Source organism: Carya illinoinensis, chromosome 14 (genome assembly GCF_018687715.1).
Source record: "Carya illinoinensis cultivar Pawnee chromosome 14, C.illinoinensisPawnee_v1, whole genome shotgun sequence".
In the NCBI taxonomy this organism is placed as follows: domain Eukaryota; kingdom Viridiplantae; phylum Streptophyta; class Magnoliopsida; order Fagales; family Juglandaceae; genus Carya; species Carya illinoinensis.
In genome coordinates this window covers 7,935,417-7,960,510 of record NC_056765.1, presented here as the reverse complement: position 1 = coordinate 7,960,510, position 25,094 = coordinate 7,935,417, and the positions used below count along the sequence as shown (strand labels likewise).

The following is a 25,094-nucleotide window of genomic DNA, read 5'->3' as shown; positions in this document are numbered from 1 at the left end:
AGTGTTGGTCCTATGAGTAGGAAAAAACTTTTTTAGAAATTCTCTTTGCATTTCTTGCCATGTGCCAATAGATCTTGGTCTCAAGGAGTTCAACCAATTCTTAGCTTTTTCTTTCAAAGAGAATGGAAACAACTTTAATCTAACAACATCATCATTGATAGTTTGGTTTTGTAAAGTTGCACAAACTTCTTCAAATTCTTTTAGATGCAAATAAGGACTTTCTGAATCCAAGCCATGAAACTTGGGAAGTAATTGGATTACTCCCGGTTTTAAATCAAAATTTCCCATATTCGTAGGAAAAATCATACAAGATGGAGTACTTGTCCTTGTAGGCTGCAAATATTCACGCAAAGTTCTCATTTGCAGATTATTTTGTGCCTTTTCATTTTCTAGTTCGTCATGAACACTACCATTGTCAGCCATGGTATTAGATTGAGAATTTTTAGAATCACCTGACAAAGTATCAACCAATTCACTTAAAATGATTTCCTCTCTTCTCAATCTACCCGTTTGATCACGTTGCCACGAGATCATTCATCATAGAGGATTGATCATAGAAAAAATAAAATGCAAAACAAGCAATAAAGTAAAAAAAATTATCACAAAAAAAATTATCACACGTTGCAATCCCCGGCAACGGCGCCAAAAACTTGTTGCGACTAAACTTTGACTCGAATTAATGAATCAAGAATCTCGTGCAGTTTTACCTGCAAGTATACAGGTGTTGTAGTATCTTACAGGATCGAATCCACAGGGATTGACTTTTGTGATAAAGAAAATAAATTCAGACAATGAAACAAAATTACGAAAAGAAACGTGCAATCAAATGAAGATTGATAAAATGAATCAAACTAAAATGATAAAATGAATGGAAAAAGACTAAGGTTTCGAGGATCTGTCTAATAATTTATGATATTGTTTCCTATCAATTTACCTCAATTAAACTAGAATAATGATTCTGTTTAATTGGTAGATTTAGCATTTAAGATCGAGAAAAACAGACGCTTATGATTGAGCGTGAACGATTGATGATTAAAACATTTACAAATCTATTTGAATACCATAGGGATTCCTCAAGCATTCACTGTATTCGGAAATCACAATGAATCAAGACGAGTATATAGATAATCAAATTATCCAAATAAAATCTTTCAATCAATCAAGCTCGCAAAATAGATTTTACGTGGATTCGGAAACAATATGTAAATCATTAAACTTCACCTCTAACCTTAGTATGAAAATTTAGCCAACCATACTCATGAAATGAGCCACGGAAATCAAATGAATATTTTCATAATAAAACTAAAATAATCCAGCTGCCAACCAATCAAGAAGTAAAAATTGAATACCGTAAAAACGTAAAACGTGAAATAAGATAGAGTAAAATCCAAACCAGCCGACCCAAGTTCTCCAGGTCTGGAAACAAAGAGAACGAAGAAGCCACTAAGAAAAATAAAAGAATGAAAACTTAGAGGGAGATTCAGTCCTGTCCGTCCTAAAGAAACTAAACAAAAAAAAACAAGTAAAAATGAAAACCAGCCAACTAAGTTCTGGAAAAAAAAAATGCTAAGAACGAAAAGCAACCAAAATAAAATAAAATGAGAGAAGTCCAAACGAGAGAGCTGGAAAGAGAGCTTCCGCCCGTCTACTCCCCTGGAAAAGCAACCGACTGCTTTCTTTCCTTTCACAACTCTTAAACCAATCGGCACTTTCCTTCTCTACTCAAACCGACCCCACACATCTCTTCTCACCCTCACTATAATCATGCACTGACCGACTGCTTTCTTTCACTTTCAGCACAACATCTCCTCTCTACTTCAGACCGACCCCACACATCTCTTCTTCCACTCACACGTTGCACATACAAGAATAGAGCTAGAAAACAAATAAAATTCTGGCCGACACTTCTGCACCGATCTCTTCAATTTCCCTCACATCCTCACACCTACTTCCACCTCAATGTCTCTCTATCTCTCTTCCACCGATTCCCCCTCCCTCTACACGTCCAGCATCATATATATATATATAGCTGCTGATAGTCGTCCACTCCTCCAATCACAATAATTTATTCCATCAATCACCACCGAATTCCCACTCTTCACTCCCCTTTAATCACGGCACCTCACTTTCTTCACACATCAAACTCTCCAGCTCTTGCTGCCAAACCGAAAGCAAGCAGAAAAATGAAAGATAAAAGTCAAGAAAAACAGCTGCTTGCCCCCTTGCTTTTCTTCCAAACTGCTGTCCGGCTTTTCTGCATTGGTGTGCTGTCTGTTTTTTTCTGTTCTGCATGTGCATGTGCTGGTTTGTAGGTCCACGTTTTCTGCATCTGTTTTCTGCATCTGTTTTTCTGCATCTTGGTCCGAATAGTATGTTGTTGGCATGTGATTCTTTTCCAGCGTGATTGTCTGCTGCTTTGAAGGATTTTTCTGCTGCTGTACATGTGCTGCTGCAAGTGTGAGTTGTTGTCCATGTGATGTGCTGCATGGTTGAATTTTCTGCTTTCTGTTCTGCATGTGTACCGATTTGTTTGAGTGCTGTTGTGGGTCCAGCTGTGTGCATGTGATGTCCGAGTGAGTTTGTTTGCTTTTAGCATGTGTGAGTTTGTGTTGCATGCATGTGAGGTGCTTGTCTTGTTTCATGTGAAACAATTGCATTATAAATCTTTTTAAGCACCAAAATACTAGAATTTATCAATTGAATCAAGTAATGTGATCTATTGCATAATTAAGTACTTAAATCATTTTTATTAAACAATTTGTTCGCTTAAGTAACTTAATCATGCAATTTTAGCGTTTCATCACACCCCCCAACTAGCTTATTGCTAGACTCTAGCAAACAAAGCGAATGAATTCATGCAAAGGTGAGATTACCAACTACAATTTCAGAAAATCCAAAAAAAAAATCACATGCTATGAAATAGACTTGTTGAGTTTAAGAACACTGGAGATAGATTAATATGAATTTTGTATCAACTAAGAGATTTATACACAACTTAGATAATCAACCAAGGGAATTACATGTAACAAAGCTTGCTTTCTTTCAAGTGCATGGGAATGGGGTTAGAATTCCAAGATCGACAACCAAGAGACATTAACAATTTCAATCACAACAACCAATCTGAGAAAACCACATGGTCTTACTCTAATTCAAAACCATTGTAGTGGCGGCTTTCACGCTATTACACTTTGAAAGGCACCTTTTTTTTTTTTGTAAGGACCCCGGTAATAGGCAGCCTTTTCCACTACACAAACATAATTTTTGTTTTTTTTTTATGTTTTTAGATTTCCTAGTGGGGGAATCGGACCTATGAATGTGCGCCTACCCACACTTTCACAAGTCAGCCCTTACCACTAGTCTACCTAAAGGATTTTTTTTTTATTTTTTTATTTTTATTTTTTATTTTTTTGGATCCCTGGCTTGTCCCTTTTTCTCATTTAATTCATTTTAGATTTCTTCCTAAGCCATTAGGATATGGTTCATTAGAGTCTCAAACAATTGAAGTGTAAATCAACCAACAATGACTCAATGTAGTCTTTCTAGGCCTTCCTGGTAAGTGTTGTGTGTGTTTTAGCAAAACTTTTAACATCTTTCCCTTGGTTTAACAACTAAATAAAATGGATAAGTCCCTCTTTTGACATATACTCATATTTGCACTACATTCCACATGTTTCATGACCTCAACAAATCTTTTTTTTTTTATTTATTATTTTTTTTAACACATTTTTAAGAGAATTTTAACACAATTTTAACCGAAAACCCTCCCCCAACTAAATGTGACATTGTCCTCAATGTTCAGCAATTGAATATTCGATGATGTATGCTATACAGACATGAATTGGAGCAAGATAAACACTGCAGAACATATATTGAGACGAAAATGATTAAACAGAGAGAAAAGAATTCACCTGAGATACTCGAGTGCACACAAGGAGTAGATTTCTGTCAAAGTTAAAAACACAAAAGAAAACAAAAAAAGGAAAAACAAAACAAACACATACGGTATATACAATGAGGAATCAGAAATTAATTCTGATACGCAGGATCCTCCAGAGTAGTGGACTCAACCTCTGGAGTAAAATCATCCAAAAATGGTTTCAACCTTTGTCTATTAACCTTAAAAACATTACCATTCTCTGAATTTTCTATCTCAATGGCCCCAAAAGGATAAACAGTTTTTACAACAAAGGGACTAATCCATCGGGATCGAAGTTTGCCAGGAAACAAATGGAGCCTTGAATTATACAACAAAACTTTTTGTGAAGGCTCAAAAGATTTTCGAAAAATATTTTTGTCATGAAAAATTTTCATTCTCTCCTTGGCAATACGAGAATTTTCGCAAGCTTCATTCCTGATTTCCTCTAACTCATTAAGCTGAAACTTACGAAGAGAGCAAGCTTTATCCAAATCAAAATTAAATTTCTTGATTGCCCAATAAGCTTTGTGTTCCAATTCCACAGGTAAGTGACATGCCTTTCCAAAAATGAGTCGATATGGGGACATACCAATCAGGGTTTTAAAAGCAGTACGGTATGCCCAAAGTGCGTCGGTTAGTCGTAAAGACCAATCTTTGCAGCTTGGGTTAACCGTCTTTTCCAAAAAATTTTTGATCTCCCGATTAGATACCTCAACTTGGCCACTTGTCTGTGGATGATAAGGGGTAGCAACCTTATGGATAATACCATATTTTCGCATTAAGGCCTCGAAAGGCTTATTACAAAAATGCTTACCCCCATCACTGATAATGGCTCGAGGTGTTCCAAACCTTGATAAAATATTTTCTTTCAGAAATTTCAGTACCACTTTGTGGTCATTGTTTTTGCATGGAATAGCCTCAATCCATTTGGACACATAATCCACAGCTACCAAAATGTAGAGATTGCCAAAAGAAACTGGGAAGGGTCCCATGAAATCAATGCCCCAACAATCAAATATTTCAACAACCAACATTGGATTTAATGGCATCATATTCCGGCTGGTAATCCCTCCCAATTTTTGACAGCGCTCACTAGTTTTACAAAATTCATGGGTGTCTTTGAAAATGGTAGGCCAATAGAAGCCACATTGCAAAATTTTAAAAGCAGTTTTCTTTCCAGAAAAGTGGCCACCACATGCTCCAGAGTGACAAAAAGATATCACACTTTGAAATTCGTTATTGGGAACACATCGTCTAATTATCTGATCTGGGCAATATTTAAATAGATATGATCATCCCAAAAGAATTTTCTTACCTCCACAAAAAATTTCCTCTTATCTTGTTGAGTCCAAATGTGAGGAATTTCACCTGTAGCAAGAAAATTAGCAATGTCAGCATACCATGGCACTTGAGATATACCAAAGAGTTGCTCATCTGGAAATGTGTCTTTAATAGGAACTGTCTCTACGGAATCTGAAAGAACAAGTCTAGACAGATGATCAGCAACAACATTCTCAACTCTTTTTTTATCTTTGATTATCAAATCAAATTCTTGCAACAAAAGGATCCATCTAAGTAACCTGGGCTTTGCATCTTTTTTCACTAAAAGGTACTTTAACGCAGCATGATCAGTAAAGATAACAATTTGAGATCCAATCAAATAAGAGCGAAATTTGTCAAGTGCAAAAATTACTGCAAGTAACTCTTTTTCAGTTGTTGAATAATTCATTTGAGCACTGTTTAAAGTTCTACTTGCATAATAAATAACACAAGGCTTTTTGTCCCTACGTTGGCCCAACACAGCTCTAACAGCATAATCACTAGCATCACACATAATCTCAAATGGTAAATTCCAATCAGGTAATTGCATAATTGGGGCTGAAATCAACATACCTTTTAGCTTTGTAAAAGCTAACTCACAATCATCAGTCCACACAAAAGAATTTTCCTTTGACAATAAATTGCACAAAGGTCTAGAAATTGTGCTGAAGCCTTTAATGAACCTCCTGTAAAAACCTGCATGACCTAGAAAAGATCTGATATCCCTGATGTTCTTTGGGATGGGCAATTTAGAAATTAATTCAATTTTGGCCTTGTCCACTTCAAAACCTTGAGAAGAAACAATGTGACCAAGAACAATCCCTTGAGTGACCATAAAATGACACTTCTCCCAGTTTAAAATCAAATTCTTTTCTTTGCATCTAATCAGCACTTTTTCCAAATGAGTCAAACATTCATCAAATGAATCACCAAAAATAGAAAAATCATCCATGAATATTTCAACGAAACGCTCTACCATGTCACTGAATATGCTCATCATGCATCGTTGAAATGTAGCAGGAGCATTACAAAGTCCGAATGGCATCCTTCGATATGCAAAGGTACCAAATGGACATGTAAAAGTGGTCTTTTCTTGGTCTTCAGGAGCAATCTCAATTTGGTTATATCCAGAATAACCATCAAGGAAGCAATAGAACTTATGGCCCGCTACACGTTCAATGATTTGATCCATGAATGGTAGGGGAAAATGATCCTTTCTGGTGACAGAATTCAGTTTTCTGTAATCAATGCACATACGCCAACCAGTAGTAACTCTAGTTGGGATCAATTCATTGTTAGCATTCTTAACTACAGTCACACCAAATTTCTTGGGTACCACCTGCGTGGGACTAACCCATTTATTGTCAGAAATAGGGTAAATGATCCCTACATCCAGAAGTTTTAACACCTCTGCTTTGACAACTTCTTTCATGTTGGGGTTTAGTCTACGCTGTATTTCTCTAGAGGGTTTAGAATTGTCCTCTAGATAAATCCTGTGGGTACAAATCAAAGGACTGATACCTTTGAAATCAGCTATGGTCCATCCTATTGCCTCTTTGTGTTCAATGAGAACACCAATTAATTTTTTCTCCTGAATTTCATCCAGTCTTGATGAAATGACCACTGGTAATGTCTCTGCTTGGCCTAAAAATGCATATTTGAGATCAGCAGGTAGAGGTTTCAAGTCGAGTTTTGGTGTTTGCACACTTGAGGAGAGAGACACGACATCATGAGGTGGTAATTCCTCAAAACGTGTTCTCCATTTATCAATGTCCATTATAGGAGTAGATTCTAGCAAAAAATTCATAGATGCAAGCACAGAATCATCATCAAAGTTTATACCATGAACCAAACAAGCCTCAAGAGGGTCAGAGAAACTTGACAAATCAAATTTATTTTGAACAAGAGTTTGGATCAGATTCACTTCCTGCACATCATCATCATCACCAGGTTGTTTGCAAATATTGAAAATATTCAACTCCAAAGTCATGTTGCCAAAAGAAATTACCATCACACCACTCCTACAATTTATTAAAGCATTTGAGGTCGCAAGAAATGGCCTTCCCAAAATTATAGGAATTTGAGTGCAAACATCAAATACAGGTTCCGTGTCCAAAACAATGAAATCCACTGGAAAATAAAATTTTCCTACTTGAACTAGCACATCCTCAACTATCCCTCTCGGTATTTTAATTGAACGGTCAGCAAGTTGGAGTGCTACCTTGGTGGGTTTAAGCTCACCAAGACCCAACTGCTCATATACCGAGTAGGGTAGGAGGTTAACACTAGCTCTGAGGTCAAGTAAAGCTTTTTCAATTTTAAAATTTCCAATCACGCAGGAAATTGTTGGACAACCCGGGTCTTTGTACTTTGGTGGAGAATTGTTCTGGAGGATGGCGCTTACCTGCTCAGTGAGAAAAGCCTTCTTCTGCACCTTCATCGTACGCTTTACTGTGCACAAATCTTTTAAAAATTTAGCATACGAAGGAATCTGTTTGATTGCATCTAACAAAGGAATGTTGATTTTTACTTGTTTAAAAATTTCAAGAATATCCGCATTTTGAACCAACTTGTGAGAATGTTGCAATCTTTGGGGAAATGGTGTAGGTATTGGGGCTTTCACAGGCACATCTAATTCAACCTTCTCAAGTTCACCATCACTCTTGGAATTTAAAGAGTTGTTGGTCTCATCAACTTTCGTTGTTGAAATACTCTTATCAATTATTTTTCCACTGCGTAGAGTGGTGATGGACTTGGCATGTTCAAATTTTGAATCAGAGGGATTTGAATTTCTTACCTCAAATTTACCTTTTGGATTTGGTTGAGGTTGAGCAGGAAACTTATCCTTTTCTTGAGCATGTCATGCAGAGGTCAAGTAGCTGATAGAACTTCTCATCTCAGTAATGGCCTGCATTGTCTGAGTGTTGATATTGGCTTGCCCCTGCATAAAAGTCTGTAATGTCTCCTCAAGGGTTTTCTTATGTGGAGGCACATAAGGAGTAGAAGAAGATGGCCCTTGAGGATTTTGATTTATATTTGACTCATTCCTCCAACTAAAATTGGGATGATTTCTCCATCCAGGATTATATGTTTCCGAATATGGGGAAGAAAATGGTCTCCGATAAGAATTCATGACATTTGCTTGTTCGTGCAACACCTCTTTAAAAGCAGGGATTGTTGGACAATCCTGAGTTAGGTGTCCACTAATCTCACAAATGCCACAATTTTCTTCTTCTTTTTCACTGGCCTTAACCGGATTTACCTTCCTAAGTTCCATGGCTTCAACTTTTCTTGTCAGACTTGCTATCCTAGCATTCACATCATCATTTCCTTTAAGAACATACATACCTTCTTGAGACATGGCACTGAGTTTCGGCTTATTTGACCGATCAGAACAATCTGTGTTATCCCAAGATTGGGCATTTTCAGCTAACTGGTCAAAATAGTCCCAAGCGTCATCAGGATCTTTATTTAGAAAATCACCATTACACATCATTTCTACAAACTGACGCATTTGAGATGTTAAACCTTCATAGAAGAAACTAATGGTGCGCCAAGTTTCATAGCCATGATGTGGGCAAGTTAGCAACAATTCTTTAAAACGTTCCCAACACTGAAAAAATGTTTCATTTTCCTTTTGAGAAAAATTCATAATATTTCTGCGAAGAGTGTTGGTCCTATGAGTAGGAAAAAACTTTTTTAGAAATTCTCTTTGCATTTCTTGCCATGTGCCAATAGATCTTGGTCTCAAGGAGTTCAACCAATTCTTAGCTTTTTCTTTCAAAGAGAATGGAAACAACTTTAATCTAACAACATCATCATTGATAGTTTGGTTTTGTAAAGTTGCACAAACTTCTTCAAATTCTTTTAGATGCAAATAAGGACTTTCTGAATCCAAGCCATGAAACTTGGGAAGTAATTGGATTACTCCCGGTTTTAAATCAAAATTTCCCATATTCGTAGGAAAAATCATACAAGATGGAGTACTTGTCCTTGTAGGCTGCAAATATTCACGCAAAGTTCTCATTTGCAGATTATTTTGTGCCTTTTCATTTTCTAGTTCGTCATGAACACTACCATTGTCAGCCATGGTATTAGATTGAGAATTTTTAGAATCACCTGACAAAGTATCAACCAATTCACTTAAAATGATTTCCTCTCTTCTCAATCTACCCGTTTGATCACGTTGCCACGAGATCATTCATCATAGAGGATTGATCATAGAAAAAATAAAATGCAAAACAAGCAATAAAGTAAAAAAAATTATCACAAAAAAAATTATCACACGTTGCAATCCCCGGCAACGGCGCCAAAAACTTGTTGCGACTAAACTTTGACTCGAATTAATGAATCAAGAATCTCGTGCAGTTTTACCTGCAAGTATACAGGTGTTGTAGTATCTTACAGGATCGAATCCACAGGGATTGACTTTTGTGATAAAGAAAATAAATTCAGACAATGAAACAAAATTACGAAAAGAAACGTGCAATCAAATGAAGATTGATAAAATGAATCAAACTAAAATGATAAAATGAATGGAAAAAGACTAAGGTTTCGAGGATCTGTCTAATAATTTATGATATTGTTTCCTATCAATTTACCTCAATTAAACTAGAATAATGATTCTGTTTAATTGGTAGATTTAGCATTTAAGATCGAGAAAAACAGACGCTTATGATTGAGCGTGAACGATTGATGATTAAAACATTTACAAATCTATTTGAATACCATAGGGATTCCTCAAGCATTCACTGTATTCGGAAATCACAATGAATCAAGACGAGTATATAGATAATCAAATTATCCAAATAAAATCTTTCAATCAATCAAGCTCGCAAAATAGATTTTACGTGGATTCGGAAACAATATGTAAATCATTAAACTTCACCTCTAACCTTAGTATGAAAATTTAGCCAACCATACTCATGAAATGAGCCACGGAAATCAAATGAATATTTTCATAATAAAACTAAAATAATCCAGCTGCCAACCAATCAAGAAGTAAAAATTGAATACCGTAAAAACGTAAAACGTGAAATAAGATAGAGTAAAATCCAAACCAGCCGACCCAAGTTCTCCAGGTCTGGAAACAAAGAGAACGAAGAAGCCACTAAGAAAAATAAAAGAATGAAAACTTAGAGGGAGATTCAGTCCTGTCCGTCCTAAAGAAACTAAACAAAAAAAAACAAGTAAAAATGAAAACCAGCCAACTAAGTTCTGGAAAAAAAAAATGCTAAGAACGAAAAGCAACCAAAAAAAAATAAAATGAGAGAAGTCCAAACGAGAGAGCTGGAAAGAGAGCTTCCGCCCGTCTACTCCCCTGGAAAAGCAACCGACTGCTTTCTTTCCTTTCACAACTCTTAAACCAATCGGCACTTTCCTTCTCTACTCAAACCGACCCCACACATCTCTTCTCACCCTCACTATAATCATGCACTGACCGACTGCTTTCTTTCACTTTCAGCACAACATCTCCTCTCTACTTCAGACCGACCCCACACATCTCTTCTTCCACTCACACGTTGCACATACAAGAATAGAGCTAGAAAACAAATAAAATTCTGGCCGACACTTCTGCACCGATCTCTTCAATTTCCCTCACATCCTCACACCTACTTCCACCTCAATGTCTCTCTATCTCTCTTCCACCGATTCCCCCTCCCTCTACACGTCCAGCATCATATATATATATATATAGCTGCTGATAGTCGTCCACTCCTCCAATCACAATAATTTATTCCATCAATCACCACCGAATTCCCACTCTTCACTCCCCTTTAATCACGGCACCTCACTTTCTTCACACATCAAACTCTCCAGCTCTTGCTGCCAAACCGAAAGCAAGCAGAAAAATGAAAGATAAAAGTCAAGAAAAACAGCTGCTTGCCCCCTTGCTTTTCTTCCAAACTGCTGTCCGGCTTTTCTGCATTGGTGTGCTGTCTGTTTTTTTCTGTTCTGCATGTGCATGTGCTGGTTTGTAGGTCCACGTTTTCTGCATCTGTTTTCTGCATCTGTTTTTCTGCATCTTGGTCCGAATAGTATGTTGTTGGCATGTGATTCTTTTCCAGCGTGATTGTCTGCTGCTTTGAAGGATTTTTCTGCTGCTGTACATGTGCTGCTGCAAGTGTGAGTTGTTGTCCATGTGATGTGCTGCATGGTTGAATTTTCTGCTTTCTGTTCTGCATGTGTACCGATTTGTTTGAGTGCTGTTGTGGGTCCAGCTGTGTGCATGTGATGTCCGAGTGAGTTTGTTTGCTTTTAGCATGTGTGAGTTTGTGTTGCATGCATGTGAGGTGCTTGTCTTGTTTCATGTGAAACAATTGCATTATAAATCTTTTTAAGCACCAAAATACTAGAATTTATCAATTGAATCAAGTAATGTGATCTATTGCATAATTAAGTACTTAAATCATTTTTATTAAACAATTTGTTCGCTTAAGTAACTTAATCATGCAATTTTAGCGTTTCATCACACCCCCCAACTAGCTTATTGCTAGACTCTAGCAAACAAAGCGAATGAATTCATGCAAAGGTGAGATTACCAACTACAATTTCAAAAAATCCAAAAAAAAAATCACATGCTATGAAATAGACTTGTTGAGTTTAAGAACACTGGAGATAGATTAATATGAATTTTGTATCAACTAAGAGATTTATACACAACTTAGATAATCAACCAAGGGAATTACATGTAACAAAGCTTGCTTTCTTTCAAGTGCATGGGAATGGGGTTAGAATTCCAAGATCGACAACCAAGAGACATTAACAATTTCAATCACAACAACCAATCTGAGAAAACCACATGGTCTTACTCTAATTCAAAACCATTGTAGTGGCGGCTTTCACGCTATTACACTTTGAAAGGCACCTTTTTTTTTTTTGTAAGGACCCCGGTAATAGGCAGCCTTTTCCACTACACAAACATAATTTTTGTTTTTTTTTTATGTTTTTAGATTTCCTAGTGGGGGAATCGGACCTATGAATGTGCGCCTACCCACACTTTCACAAGTCAGCCCTTACCACTAGTCTACCTAAAGGATTTTTTTTTTATTTTTTTATTTTTATTTTTTATTTTTTTGGATCCCTGGCTTGTCCCTTTTTCTCATTTAATTCATTTCAGATTTCTTCCTAAGCCATTAGGATATGGTTCATTAGAGTCTCAAACAATTGAAGTGTAAATCAACCAACAATGACTCAATGTAGTCTTTCTAGGCCTTCCTGGTAAGTGTTGTGTGTGTTTTAGCAAAACTTTTAACATCTTTCCCTTGGTTTAACAACTAAATAAAATGGATAAGTCCCTCTTTTGACATATACTCATATTTGCACTACATTCCACATGTTTCATGACCTCAACAAATCTTTTTTTTTTTATTTATTATTTTTTTTAACACATTTTTAAGAGAATTTTAACACAATTTTAACCGAAAACCCTCCCCCAACTAAATGTGACATTGTCCTCAATGTTCAGCAATTGAATATTCGATGATGTATGCTATACAGACATGAATTGGAGCAAGATAAACACTGCAGAACATATATTGAGACGAAAATGATTAAACAGAGAGAAAAGAATTCACCTGAGATACTCGAGTGCACACAAGGAGTAGATTTCTGTCAAAGTTAAAAACACAAAAGAAAACAAAAAAAGGAAAAACAAAACAAACACATACGGTATATACAATGAGGAATCAGAAATTAATTCTGATACGCAGGATCCTCCAGAGTAGTGGACTCAACCTCTGGAGTAAAATCATCCAAAAATGGTTTCAACCTTTGTCTATTAACCTTAAAAACATTACCATTCTCTGAATTTTCTATCTCAATGGCCCCAAAAGGATAAACAGTTTTTACAACAAAGGGACTAATCCATCGGGATCGAAGTTTGCCAGGAAACAAATGGAGCCTTGAATTATACAACAAAACTTTTTGTGAAGGCTCAAAAGATTTTCGAAAAATATTTTTGTCATGAAAAATTTTCATTCTCTCCTTGGCAATACGAGAATTTTCGCAAGCTTCATTCCTGATTTCCTCTAACTCATTAAGCTGAAACTTACGAAGAGAGCAAGCTTTATCCAAATCAAAATTAAATTTCTTGATTGCCCAATAAGCTTTGTGTTCCAATTCCACAGGTAAGTGACATGCCTTTCCAAAAATGAGTCGATATGGGGACATACCAATCAGGGTTTTAAAAGCAGTACGGTATGCCCAAAGTGCGTCGGTTAGTCGTAAAGACCAATCTTTGCAGCTTGGGTTAACCGTCTTTTCCAAAAAATTTTTGATCTCCCGATTAGATACCTCAACTTGGCCACTTGTCTGTGGATGATAAGGGGTAGCAACCTTATGGATAATACCATATTTTCGCATTAAGGCCTCGAAAGGCTTATTACAAAAATGCTTACCCCCATCACTGATAATGGCTCGAGGTGTTCCAAACCTTGATAAAATATTTTCTTTCAGAAATTTCAGTACCACTTTGTGGTCATTGTTTTTGCATGGAATAGCCTCAATCCATTTGGACACATAATCCACAGCTACCAAAATGTAGAGATTGCCAAAAGAAACTGGGAAGGGTCCCATGAAATCAATGCCCCAACAATCAAATATTTCAACAACCAACATTGGATTTAATGGCATCATATTCCGGCTGGTAATCCCTCCCAATTTTTGACAGCGCTCACTAGTTTTACAAAATTCATGGGTGTCTTTGAAAATGGTAGGCCAATAGAAGCCACATTGCAAAATTTTAAAAGCAGTTTTCTTTCCAGAAAAGTGGCCACCACATGCTCCAGAGTGACAAAAAGATATCACACTTTGAAATTCGTTATTGGGAACACATCGTCTAATTATCTGATCTGGGCAATATTTAAATAGATATGATCATCCCAAAAGAATTTTCTTACCTCCACAAAAAATTTCCTCTTATCTTGTTGAGTCCAAATGTGAGGAATTTCACCTGTAGCAAGAAAATTAGCAATGTCAGCATACCATGGCACTTGAGATATACCAAAGAGTTGCTCATCTGGAAATGTGTCTTTAATAGGAACTGTCTCTACGGAATCTGAAAGAACAAGTCTAGACAGATGATCAGCAACAACATTCTCAACTCTTTTTTTATCTTTGATTATCAAATCAAATTCTTGCAACAAAAGGATCCATCTAAGTAACCTGGGCTTTGCATCTTTTTTCACTAAAAGGTACTTTAACGCAGCATGATCAGTAAAGATAACAATTTGAGATCCAATCAAATAAGAGCGAAATTTGTCAAGTGCAAAAATTACTGCAAGTAACTCTTTTTCAGTTGTTGAATAATTCATTTGAGCACTGTTTAAAGTTCTACTTGCATAATAAATAACACAAGGCTTTTTGTCCCTACGTTGGCCCAACACAGCTCTAACAGCATAATCACTAGCATCACACATAATCTCAAATGGTAAATTCCAATCAGGTAATTGCATAATTGGGGCTGAAATCAACATACCTTTTAGCTTTGTAAAAGCTAACTCACAATCATCAGTCCACACAAAAGAATTTTCCTTTGACAATAAATTGCACAAAGGTCTAGAAATTGTGCTGAAGCCTTTAATGAACCTCCTGTAAAAACCTGCATGACCTAGAAAAGATCTGATATCCCTGATGTTCTTTGGGATGGGCAATTTAGAAATTAATTCAATTTTGGCCTTGTCCACTTCAAAACCTTGAGAAGAAACAATGTGACCAAGAACAATCCCTTGAGTGACCATAAAATGACACTTCTCCCAGTTTAAAATCAAATTCTTTTCTTTGCATCTAATCAGCACTTTTTCCAAATGAGTCAAACATTCATCAAATGAATCACCAAAAATAGAAAAATCATCCATGAATATTTCAACGAAACGCTCTACCATGTCACTGAATATGCTCATCATGCATCGTTGAAATGTAGCAGGAGCATTACAAAGTCCGAATGGCATCCTTCGATATGCAAAGGTACCAAATGGACATGTAAAAGTGGTCTTTTCTTGGTCTTCAGGAGCAATCTCAATTTGGTTATATCCAGAATAACCATCAAGGAAGCAATAGAACTTATGGCCCGCTACACGTTCAATGATTTGATCCATGAATGGTAGGGGAAAATGATCCTTTCTGGTGACAGAATTCAGTTTTCTGTAATCAATGCACATACGCCAACCAGTAGTAACTCTAGTTGGGATCAATTCATTGTTAGCATTCTTAACTACAGTCACACCAAATTTCTTGGGTACCACCTGCGTGGGACTAACCCATTTATTGTCAGAAATAGGGTAAATGATCCCTACATCCAGAAGTTTTAACACCTCTGCTTTGACAACTTCTTTCATGTTGGGGTTTAGTCTACGCTGTATTTCTCTAGAGGGTTTAGAATTGTCCTCTAGATAAATCCTGTGGGTACAAATCAAAGGACTGATACCTTTGAAATCAGCTATGGTCCATCCTATTGCCTCTTTGTGTTCAATGAGAACACCAATTAATTTTTTCTCCTGAATTTCATCCAGTCTTGATGAAATGACCACTGGTAATGTCTCTGCTTGGCCTAAAAATGCATATTTGAGATCAGCAGGTAGAGGTTTCAAGTCGAGTTTTGGTGTTTGCACACTTGAGGAGAGAGACACGACATCATGAGGTGGTAATTCCTCAAAACGTGTTCTCCATTTATCAATGTCCATTATAGGAGTAGATTCTAGCAAAAAATTCATAGATGCAAGCACAGAATCATCATCAAAGTTTATACCATGAACCAAACAAGCCTCAAGAGGGTCAGAGAAACTTGACAAATCAAATTTATTTTGAACAAGAGTTTGGATCAGATTCACTTCCTGCACATCATCATCATCACCAGGTTGTTTGCAAATATTGAAAATATTCAACTCCAAAGTCATGTTGCCAAAAGAAATTACCATCACACCACTCCTACAATTTATTAAAGCATTTGAGGTCGCAAGAAATGGCCTTCCCAAAATTATAGGAATTTGAGTGCAAACATCAAATACAGGTTCCGTGTCCAAAACAATGAAATCCACTGGAAAATAAAATTTTCCTACTTGAACTAGCACATCCTCAACTATCCCTCTCGGTATTTTAATTGAACGGTCAGCAAGTTGGAGTGCTACCTTGGTGGGTTTAAGCTCACCAAGACCCAACTGCTCATATACCGAGTAGGGTAGGAGGTTAACACTAGCTCTGAGGTCAAGTAAAGCTTTTTCAATTTTAAAATTTCCAATCACGCAGGAAATTGTTGGACAACCCGGGTCTTTGTACTTTGGTGGAGAATTGTTCTGGAGGATGGCGCTTACCTGCTCAGTGAGAAAAGCCTTCTTCTGCACCTTCATCGTACGCTTTACTGTGCACAAATCTTTTAAAAATTTAGCATACGAAGGAATCTGTTTGATTGCATCTAACAAAGGAATGTTGATTTTTACTTGTTTAAAAATTTCAAGAATATCCGCATTTTGAACCAACTTGTGAGAATGTTGCAATCTTTGGGGAAATGGTGTAGGTATTGGGGCTTTCACAGGCACATCTAATTCAACCTTCTCAAGTTCACCATCACTCTTGGAATTTAAAGAGTTGTTGGTCTCATCAACTTTCGTTGTTGAAATACTCTTATCAATTATTTTTCCACTGCGTAGAGTGGTGATGGACTTGGCATGTTCAAATTTTGAATCAGAGGGATTTGAATTTCTTACCTCAAATTTACCTTTTGGATTTGGTTGAGGTTGAGCAGGAAACTTATCCTTTTCTTGAGCATGTCATGCAGAGGTCAAGTAGCTGATAGAACTTCTCATCTCAGTAATGGCCTGCATTGTCTGAGTGTTGATATTGGCTTGCCCCTGCATAAAAGTCTGTAATGTCTCCTCAAGGGTTTTCTTATGTGGAGGCACATAAGGAGTAGAAGAAGATGGCCCTTGAGGATTTTGATTTATATTTGACTCATTCCTCCAACTAAAATTGGGATGATTTCTCCATCCAGGATTATATGTTTCCGAATATGGGGAAGAAAATGGTCTCCGATAAGAATTCATGACATTTGCTTGTTCGTGCAACACCTCTTTAAAAGCAGGGATTGTTGGACAATCCTGAGTTAGGTGTCCACTAATCTCACAAATGCCACAATTTTCTTCTTCTTTTTCACTGGCCTTAACCGGATTTACCTTCCTAAGTTCCATGGCTTCAACTTTTCTTGTCAGACTTGCTATCCTAGCATTCACATCATCATTTCCTTTAAGAACATACATACCTTCTTGAGACATGGCACTGAGTTTCGGCTTATTTGACCGATCAGAACAATCTGTGTTATCCCAAGATTGGGCATTTTCAGCTAACTGGTCAAAATAGTCCCAAGCGTCATCAGGATCTTTATTTAGAAAATCACCATTACACATCATTTCTACAAACTGACGCATTTGAGATGTTAAACCTTCATAGAAGAAACTAATGGTGCGCCAAGTTTCATAGCCATGATGTGGGCAAGTTAGCAACAATTCTTTAAAACGTTCCCAACACTGAAAAAATGTTTCATTTTCCTTTTGAGAAAAATTCATAATATTTCTGCGAAGAGTGTTGGTCCTATGAGTAGGAAAAAACTTTTTTAGAAATTCTCTTTGCATTTCTTGCCATGTGCCAATAGATCTTGGTCTCAAGGAGTTCAACCAATTCTTAGCTTTTTCTTTCAAAGAGAATGGAAACAACTTTAATCTAACAACATCATCATTGATAGTTTGGTTTTGTAAAGTTGCACAAACTTCTTCAAATTCTTTTAGATGCAAATAAGGACTTTCTGAATCCAAGCCATGAAACTTGGGAAGTAATTGGATTACTCCCGGTTTTAAATCAAAATTTCCCATATTCGTAGGAAAAATCATACAAGATGGAGTACTTGTCCTTGTAGGCTGCAAATATTCACGCAAAGTTCTCATTTGCAGATTATTTTGTGCCTTTTCATTTTCTAGTTCGTCATGAACACTACCATTGTCAGCCATGGTATTAGATTGAGAATTTTTAGAATCACCTGACAAAGTATCAACCAATTCACTTAAAATGATTTCCTCTCTTCTCAATCTACCCGTTTGATCACGTTGCCACGAGATCATTCATCATAGAGGATTGATCATAGAAAAAATAAAATGCAAAACAAGCAATAAAGTAAAAAAAATTATCACAAAAAAAATTATCACACGTTGCAATCCCCGGCAACGGCGCCAAAAACTTGTTGCGACTAAACTTTGACTCGAATTAATGAATCAAGAATCTCGTGCAGTTTTACCTGCAAGTATACAGGTGTTGTAGTATCTTACAGGATCGAATCCACAGGGATTGACTTTTGTGATAAAGAAAATAAATTCAGACAATGAAACAAAATTACGAAAAGAAACGTGCAATCAAATGAAGATTGATAAAATGAATCAAACTAAAATGATAAAATGAATGGAAAAAGACTAAGGTTTCGAGGATCTGTCTAATAATTTATGATATTGTTTCCTATCAATTTACCTCAATTAAACTAGAATAATGATTCTGTTTAATTGGTAGATTTAGCATTTAAGATCGAGAAAAACAGACGCTTATGATTGAGCGTGAACGATTGATGATTAAAACATTTACAAATCTATTTGAATACCATAGGGATTCCTCAAGCATTCACTGTATTCGGAAATCACAATGAATCAAGACGAGTATATAGATAATCAAATTATCCAAATAAAATCTTTCAATCAATCAAGCTCGCAAAATAGATTTTACGTGGATTCGGAAACAATATGTAAATCATTAAACTTCACCTCTAACCTTAGTATGAAAATTTAGCCAACCATACTCATGAAATGAGCCACGGAAATCAAATGAATATTTTCATAATAAAACTAAAATAATCCAGCTGCCAACCAATCAAGAAGTAAAAATTGAATACCGTAAAAACGTAAAACGTGAAATAAGATAGAGTAAAATCCAAACCAGCCGACCCAAGTTCTCCAGGTCTGGAAACAAAGAGAACGAAGAAGCCACTAAGAAAAATAAAAGAATGAAAACTTAGAGGGAGATTCAGTCCTGTCCGTCCTAAAGAAACTAAACAAAAAAAAACAAGTAAAAATGAAAACCAGCCAACTAAGTTCTGGAAAAAAAAAATGCTAAGAACGAAAAGCAACCAAAAAAAAATAAAATGAGAGAAGTCCAAACGAGAGAGCTGGAAAGAGAGCTTCCGCCCGTCTACTCCCCTGGAAAAGCAACCGACTGCTTTCTTTCCTTTCACAACTCTTAAACCAATCGGCACTTTCCTTCTCTACTCAAACCGACCCCACACATCTCTTCTCACCCTCACTATAATCATGCACTGACCGACTGCTTTCTTTCACTTTCAGCACAACATCTCCTCTCTACTTCAGACCGACCCCACACATCTCTTCTTCCACTCACACGTTGCACATACAAGAATAGAGCTAGAAAACAAATAAAATTCTGGCCGACACTTCTGCACCGATCTCTTCAATTTCCCTCACATCCTCACACCTACTTCCACCTCAATGTCTCTCTATCTCTCTTCCACCGATTCCCCCTCCCTCTACACGTCCAGCATCATATATATATATATATAGCTGCTGATAGTCGTCCACTCCTCCAATCACAATAATTTATTCCATCAATCACCACCGAATTCCCACTCTTCACTCCCCTTTAATCACGGCACCTCACTTTCTTCACACATCAAACTCTCCAGCTCTTGCTGCCAAACCGAAAGCAAGCAGAAAAATGAAAGATAAAAGTCAAGAAAAACAGCTGCTTGCCCCCTTGCTTTTCTTCCAAACTGCTGTCCGGCTTTTCTGCATTGGTGTGCTGTCTGTTTTTTTCTGTTCTGCATGTGCATGTGCTGGTTTGTAGGTCCACGTTTTCTGCATCTGTTTTCTGCATCTGTTTTTCTGCATCTTGGTCCGAATAGTCTGTTGTTGGCATGTGATTCTTTTCCAGCGTGATTGTCTGCTGCTTTGAAGGATTTTTCTGCTGCTGTACATGTGCTGCTGCAAGTGTGAGTTGTTGTCCATGTGATGTGCTGCATGGTTGAATTTTCTGCTTTCTGTTCTGCATGTGTACCGATTTGTTTGAGTGCTGTTGTGGGTCCAGCTGTGTGCATGTGATGTCCGAGTGAGTTTGTTTGCTTTTAGCATGTGTGAGTTTGTGTTGCATGCATGTGAGGTGCTTGTCTTGTTTCATGTGAAACAATTGCATTATAAATCTTTTTAAGCACCAAAATACTAGAATTTATCAATTGAATCAAGTAATGTGATCTATTGCATAATTAAGTACTTAAATCATTTTTATTAAACAATTTGTTCGCTTAAGTAACTTAATCATGCAATTTTAGCGTTTCATCACACCCCCCAACTAGCTTATTGCTAGACTCTAGCAAACAAAGCGAATGAATTCATGCAAAGGTGAGATTACCAACTACAATTTCAAAAAATCCAAAAAAAAAATCACATGCTATGAAATAGACTTGTTGAGTTTAAGAACACTGGAGATAGATTAATATGAATTTTGTATCAACTAAGAGATTTATACACAACTTAGATAATCAACCAAGGGAATTACATGTAACAAAGCTTGCTTTCTTTCAAGTGCATGGGAATGGGGTTAGAATTCCAAGATCGACAACCAAGAGACATTAACAATTTCAATCACAACAACCAATCTGAGAAAACCACATGGTCTTACTCTAATTCAAAACCATTGTAGTGGCGGCTTTCACGCTATTACACTTTGAAAGGCACCTTTTTTTTTTTTGTAAGGACCCCGGTAATAGGCAGCCTTTTCCACTACACAAACATAATTTTTGTTTTTTTTTTATGTTTTTAGATTTCCTAGTGGGGGAATCGGACCTATGAATGTGCGCCTACCCACACTTTCACAAGTCAGCCCTTACCACTAGTCTACCTAAAGGATTTTTTTTTTATTTTTTTATTTTTATTTTTTATTTTTTTGGATCCCTGGCTTGTCCCTTTTTCTCATTTAATTCATTTCAGATTTCTTCCTAAGCCATTAGGATATGGTTCATTAGAGTCTCAAACAATTGAAGTGTAAATCAACCAACAATGACTCAATGTAGTCTTTCTAGGCCTTCCTGGTAAGTGTTGTGTGTGTTTTAGCAAAACTTTTAACATCTTTCCCTTGGTTTAACAACTAAATAAAATGGATAAGTCCCTCTTTTGACATATACTCATATTTGCACTACATTCCACATGTTTCATGACCTCAACAAATCTTTTTTTTTTTATTTATTATTTTTTTTAACACATTTTTAAGAGAATTTTAACACAATTTTAACCGAAAACCCTCCCCCAACTAAATGTGACATTGTCCTCAATGTTCAGCAATTGAATATTCGATGATGTATGCTATACAGACATGAATTGGAGCAAGATAAACACTGCAGAACATATATTGAGACGAAAATGATTAAACAGAGAGAAAAGAATTCACCTGAGATACTCGAGTGCACACAAGGAGTAGATTTCTGTCAAAGTTAAAAACACAAAAGAAAACAAAAAAAGGAAAAACAAAACAAACACATACGGTATATACAATGAGGAATCAGAAATTAATTCTGATACGCAGGATCCTCCAGAGTAGTGGACTCAACCTCTGGAGTAAAATCATCCAAAAATGGTTTCAACCTTTGTCTATTAACCTTAAAAACATTACCATTCTCTGAATTTTCTATCTCAATGGCCCCAAAAGGATAAACAGTTTTTACAACAAAGGGACTAATCCATCGGGATCGAAGTTTGCCAGGAAACAAATGGAGCCTTGAATTATACAACAAAACTTTTTGTGAAGGCTCAAAAGATTTTCGAAAAATATTTTTGTCATGAAAAATTTTCATTCTCTCCTTGGCAATACGAGAATTTTCGCAAGCTTCATTCCTGATTTCCTCTAACTCATTAAGCTGAAACTTACGAAGAGAGCAAGCTTTATCCAAATCAAAATTAAATTTCTTGATTGCCCAATAAGCTTTGTGTTCCAATTCCACAGGTAAGTGACATGCCTTTCCAAAAATGAGTCGATATGGGGACATACCAATCAGGGTTTTAAAAGCAGTACGGTATGCCCAAAGTGCGTCGGTTAGTCGTAAAGACCAATCTTTGCAGCTTGGGTTAACCGTCTTTTCCAAAAAATTTTTGATCTCCCGATTAGATACCTCAACTTGGCCACTTGTCTGTGGATGATAAGGGGTAGCAACCTTATGGATAATACCATATTTTCGCATTAAGGCCTCGAAAGGCTTATTACAAAAATGCTTACCCCCATCACTGATAATGGCTCGAGGTGTTCCAAACCTTGATAAAATATTTTCTTTCAGAAATTTCAGTACCACTTTGTGGTCATTGTTTTTGCATGGAATAGCCTCAATCCATTTGGACACATAATCCACAGCTACCAAAATGTAGAGATTGCCAAAAGAAACTGGGAAGGGTCCCATGAAATCAATGCCCCAACAATCAAATATTTCAACAACCAACATTGGATTTAATGGCATCATATTCCGGCTGGTAATCCCTCCCAATTTTTGACAGCGCTCACTAGTTTTACAAAATTCATGGGTGTCTTTGAAAATGGTAGGCCAATAGAAGCCACATTGCAAAATTTTAAAAGCAGTTTTCTTTCCAGAAAAGTGGCCACCACATGCTCCAGAGTGACAAAAAGATATCACACTTTGAAATTCGTTATTGGGAACACATCGTCTAATTATCTGATCTGGGCAATATTTAAATAGATATGATCATCCCAAAAGAATTTTCTTACCTCCACAAAAAATTTCCTCTTATCTTGTTGAGTCCAAATGTGAGGAATTTCACCTGTAGCAAGAAAATTAGCAATGTCAGCATACCATGGCACTTGAGATATACCAAAGAGTTGCTCATCTGGAAATGTGTCTTTAATAGGAACTGTCTCTACGGAATCTGAAAGAACAAGTCTAGACAGATGATCAGCAACAACATTCTCAACTCTTTTTTTATCTTTGATTATCAAATCAAATTCTTGCAACAAAAGGATCCATCTAAGTAACCTGGGCTTTGCATCTTTTTTCACTAAAAGGTACTTTAACGCAGCATGATCAGTAAAGATAACAATTTGAGATCCAATCAAATAAGAGCGAAATTTGTCAAGTGCAAAAATTACTGCAAGTAACTCTTTTTCAGTTGTTGAATAATTCATTTGAGCACTGTTTAAAGTTCTACTTGCATAATAAATAACACAAGGCTTTTTGTCCCTACGTTGGCCCAACACAGCTCTAACAGCATAATCACTAGCATCACACATAATCTCAAATGGTAAATTCCAATCAGGTAATTGCATAATTGGGGCTGAAATCAACATACCTTTTAGCTTTGTAAAAGCTAACTCACAATCATCAGTCCACACAAAAGAATTTTCCTTTGACAATAAATTGCACAAAGGTCTAGAAATTGTGCTGAAGCCTTTAATGAACCTCCTGTAAAAACCTGCATGACCTAGAAAAGATCTGATATCCCTGATGTTCTTTGGGATGGGCAATTTAGAAATTAATTCAATTTTGGCCTTGTCCACTTCAAAACCTTGAGAAGAAACAATGTGACCAAGAACAATCCCTTGAGTGACCATAAAATGACACTTCTCCCAGTTTAAAATCAAATTCTTTTCTTTGCATCTAATCAGCACTTTTTCCAAATGAGTCAAACATTCATCAAATGAATCACCAAAAATAGAAAAATCATCCATGAATATTTCAACGAAACGCTCTACCATGTCACTGAATATGCTCATCATGCATCGTTGAAATGTAGCAGGAGCATTACAAAGTCCGAATGGCATCCTTCGATATGCAAAGGTACCAAATGGACATGTAAAAGTGGTCTTTTCTTGGTCTTCAGGAGCAATCTCAATTTGGTTATATCCAGAATAACCATCAAGGAAGCAATAGAACTTATGGCCCGCTACACGTTCAATGATTTGATCCATGAATGGTAGGGGAAAATGATCCTTTCTGGTGACAGAATTCAGTTTTCTGTAATCAATGCACATACGCCAACCAGTAGTAACTCTAGTTGGGATCAATTCATTGTTAGCATTCTTAACTACAGTCACACCAAATTTCTTGGGTACCACCTGCGTGGGACTAACCCATTTATTGTCAGAAATAGGGTAAATGATCCCTACATCCAGAAGTTTTAACACCTCTGCTTTGACAACTTCTTTCATGTTGGGGTTTAGTCTACGCTGTATTTCTCTAGAGGGTTTAGAATTGTCCTCTAGATAAATCCTGTGGGTACAAATCAAAGGACTGATACCTTTGAAATCAGCTATGGTCCATCCTATTGCCTCTTTGTGTTCAATGAGAACACCAATTAATTTTTTCTCCTGAATTTCATCCAGTCTTGATGAAATGACCACTGGTAATGTCTCTGCTTGGCCTAAAAATGCATATTTGAGATCAGCAGGTAGAGGTTTCAAGTCGAGTTTTGGTGTTTGCACACTTGAGGAGAGAGACACGACATCATGAGGTGGTAATTCCTCAAAACGTGTTCTCCATTTATCAATGTCCATTATAGGAGTAGATTCTAGCAAAAAATTCATAGATGCAAGCACAGAATCATCATCAAAGTTTATACCATGAACCAAACAAGCCTCAAGAGGGTCAGAGAAACTTGACAAATCAAATTTATTTTGAACAAGAGTTTGGATCAGATTCACTTCCTGCACATCATCATCATCACCAGGTTGTTTGCAAATATTGAAAATATTCAACTCCAAAGTCATGTTGCCAAAAGAAATTACCATCACACCACTCCTACAATTTATTAAAGCATTTGAGGTC

At 36.6% G+C, this 25,094-nt stretch overlaps 2 non-coding genes across 2 annotated transcripts; both read left to right on the top strand.

Annotated features, from left to right (window-relative positions):
* Positions 1-8,799: 8,799 nt before the first annotated feature.
* LOC122295232 lies at positions 8,800-8,903 on the top strand. The gene has a single exon (XR_006237895.1). It is a non-coding gene; the product is annotated as a small nucleolar RNA R71 (small nucleolar RNA).
* An 8,801-nt stretch (positions 8,904-17,704) lies between these two features.
* LOC122295230 lies at positions 17,705-17,808 on the top strand. The gene has a single exon (XR_006237893.1). It is a non-coding gene; the product is annotated as a small nucleolar RNA R71 (small nucleolar RNA).
* Positions 17,809-25,094: the final 7,286 nt, after the last annotated feature.